General features: G+C 44.1%; 1 long non-coding RNA gene across 1 annotated transcript; it reads left to right on the top strand.

Moving 5' to 3' along the window:
• Positions 1 to 27: 27 nt before the first annotated feature.
• LOC107184082 lies at positions 28 to 2929 on the top strand. The gene is made up of 3 exons (XR_001514907.1): positions 28 to 552; positions 629 to 1475; positions 1585 to 2929. It is a non-coding gene; the product is annotated as an uncharacterized LOC107184082 (long non-coding RNA).
• The last annotated feature ends 610 nt before the right edge of the window (positions 2930 to 3539 follow it).

Below are 3539 nucleotides of genomic sequence, written 5' to 3'. Positions count from 1 at the left end.
ACCCGGCTTCGCGGGAACCGAGCCGCGTCTCCGGGCGGTAACGGTGCCTTTCCCTCTGGAGGGGTTTGCACTGAGCGCCCACTGGGTTCGGGGCAGGATGACCAGTGGTTTCCGGATTTCCACGTTGGCTGGGGGTGAAGGGGAAGTGCATTTCCCTCGCGGTGCAAATCTCACTTAGCAGGTGGCTCACATCTGCCTTCTCTCGCAGGGGATTTACTCGAAAGCTAGTTGGTCACGTTCTCGGGAGAAACGGAGCCCACGCCGCCCCCTGTCCCTCCGCCTTGGGCAGGGAACTGATGTCTGGACACGAGCGGGAGCAGTTCCTTCGCTCGCGGCTGCCCCCCTTCTTGCTTCTCTGTCCCCCCACCCCCAGGTCCTTCCGTGTCACAGGGACTCACTCATCGCGCATACAAGCTGGGCATATAGGGATGAAGGGATGGACTTGGCCGTCAGTGGGAGTCCCCAGGGTGCAAGTCCGTTTTGTTGTTACCTTAGGGAATCCTAACAAGTGTAATTAATGTCAGAGCCCTTGCGTCAGGGAAAACCTTACACGTGAGTTGCTTTGATGGAGCCAGGAATTGTGATATTTTATTTGACATTTCTTTTTTTTGCCACTTCTTTATTCCAGGATGTCATCAGGTTTTTGCCTGGCCTTTGGCTGTAGGCTCCTGTCTTATCTCCCTGGTTCTATCTTAAATTCTTCTGATTCAATGTCCCAATGTGGGGATTTTTCTAAAATAAACTTTGTTTAACCCTGCTCTAACTGCTAGGTCTTATTTGTCACTTTTCCAAGAGACTAGGACAGTTCTTGGCAATTAGGAGGCAGGCAGGGTGACTATGAAATCAAGTTATTATCATTTAGTTCAAAGACTAGTGCCTAGACTCTGTGCGATTAAGCTGTAACTAGTCCTATTAATTCACTAACATCCGTTTTTTTTAACCGTTTATGGTATGGAGGATATGTGATAGCTGGACTTGGCCCTGCCCTCCAGCTTACATGAACGACAATACAAGGCAACTGGAAATTTAAGGTGCCTAGTTTAGGAGCTCACAGTCATTCATCTTTACCAGAATTTTAGTTTTGTTTGGGTTTTTTTTTTTTTTTAACAATTGGATGTATTAACCAATCTGGTGGCTTTCTATGGCTTCAGAGGGCAGTCTTTCATGCTCTTTTCTATTTCGTGTTAATCTCTGAAATGAATTTGAAGTCTTATTGGCATTATCCATTCAGTGTCTTGTGCCAAAAAGTTATTTCGCAGGTTATATTGCAAAAGTACACTCGTGTGTTCTGGGGGTGAGTGGCTGGGAAGCATGGACCATGCATCTTCCATGGGGGTGCTCCTTAGGTAGCAGTGAAGCAGGGATGATCCTCCCATGATGTTCTGTCCTCCTCTTAGAAGTGTTTTTATGATAAATGATGACTGAACAAATGAAGGCTACCTGTCTTACATCCCAGGAGTTTGAAGAAAATTCTTGTATGTATCATCCCATTTCCCCCTACTCTCCCTTTGTGAACCATAACTGCTCTTTACCTTCTCTTCTATTGGAGTTTCTCCACTTATAGCTGTGTTTCACCCATCACAGATCTGTTGCCAAGGAAGAGGAGGTGTGAATAATAAATATTACCTTATTTATACATGTCCACTAATAGCTGGTGAATGCTAATCTTCAAGATCTTGGATAGGCTGGACCAGGGTCATTTGAGAGTTAAGTTAAATGAGTACTAGTGCACTCCAACTGCATGCAAGAGCAACCTGGAGAGACTTTAACAGCTCAGATCAGCATAATACCTGCAGCTGCCACTTGCCTTGCCTGTATCTCAGGGAAAGAAAAAAAAATGAGTACTAGTGCATAGTTGTCACCTCCACCCCCATTTCAAGGGATTAACAGCCACTTTAATAATTCCTTGTTCAACTATACGCATATGTTAATAAGTATACTCCCTCTCTTGGCAGTTTGTACTTCAAAATAAACTTGATTTTCCATCATCAGTGTCATGACTCTTAAAACATTTTGCTCATACATGAATGGCTTAGGTCATGCACTGTATGTAATGATTGAGCATGTCATTCTATAAAAAGTGTGTTTTTGAAGCCAGATGCTGTTTCAGAACAGAGGAGTAAAAATGGGTGAATATTATTTCCTTTCCTGAAACCGCTAATATAATAGTCTCTTTGGAAAGATAGGCATGTTCATTAACACCAGGCATGTCACTTAAAAGAGGCTGTTACTTAATTGTATGAATGACAGATTACAAATAAAATACAAATGCAGAGAAATGGGCATTTCAGGCTGTATTTGCCGGGTTTGGCATCAAATAGGAGTTAGAATTTGTTGATGATTTGTCTGTGATCAGAGAATATTGAGAGAAGGAGTTTGGCCATAACCATATCAGGATTGTTGTGGGGGGAGGTGAAGGATGAAGATGAATAGATAGGTTTCAGCCAAAAATCTGGATGCCAAACTAAGACATTTGGAGTTTATCTTATAGACAGTGTATGATGCACTAATGATCAGGGCTGGGGGGTGAGCTAAAGAGATAATGATGTGAAAGCTGTGCTTTAGGAATGAATGAACAAGACAAATTACCAGAGAAGAAAGATTGAGAGGCAGTTGCAATAGTCCTGGCATGAAGTATAAATAAAAGGGAGGGGAGGATTAATGTGAGATGCTTAGTAGAGGAAGATTTAACAGGCATTGTTGAGTAAAAGAATAGTCCCAGGTGGTGGGTACAAAGATTCGAACCAGAATACCTTGGTGGTGTTTTAGAGAGACACCACCTTACTTTTGGCTTTTTCTTTTTTCCGGCAGTGACGCAAGAGAGGAAAGGGGCACAGTTCATTAAAGTAAATGGGGGCAAAAGTACTAAAATATTTTGATAAATTTAACTTGTAAATAAACACCTGGCAGTGAAGATAGGATATACAGGGTGGGGGCAAAAGTAAGTTTACAGTTGTGAGTACACAAAACACAGAATTTATTCTTGTATTATTATTTATTAATTACTAGAGGCCTGGTGCACAGCCTTCATGCACTGGAGGAGGGGGATCCCTCAGCCCAGCCTGTGCCCTCTCGTAGTCCAGGACTCCTCAGGGGATGTCTGCCTGAGGATCGCGCCTAAGCCGGCAATCAGACATCCCTCTCGCAGTCCGGGGCTCAGGCAATCCAGGACTCCTCACTCTTTAAAGCCCGCCTGCAGCGGAGGCGGGAGAGGCTCCCACCATCGCTGCTGCGCTTGCCAGCTGTGAGCCGGCTGTGCAGCGCTCCCCTTGTGGGAGTGCACTGATCACCAGGGGGCAGCTTCTGCATTGAGCATCTGCCCCCTGGTGGTCAGTGTGCATCATAGTGACCAATCATTCTGTGGTTTGGTCAATTTGCATATTAGCCTTTTAAGGACGAGATAGGTATAGAAAATCATGGTGAAGCAGATCTTCAATCTGAAAGAAAAAAAAGGTGTTACTAGTCTCCTATAAACTTAGGGCAGGGAGGCATCCACTTTCAAAAAAAAGAACAAAGAAGAAGAAAACATAAAACATGTT

The sequence above is a fragment of the Myotis davidii genome, unplaced genomic scaffold (genome assembly GCF_000327345.1).
Source record: "Myotis davidii unplaced genomic scaffold, ASM32734v1 scaffold3, whole genome shotgun sequence".
Lineage (NCBI taxonomy): Eukaryota > Metazoa > Chordata > Mammalia > Chiroptera > Vespertilionidae > Myotis > Myotis davidii.
This window is presented reverse-complemented; position numbering and strand designations above follow the sequence as displayed.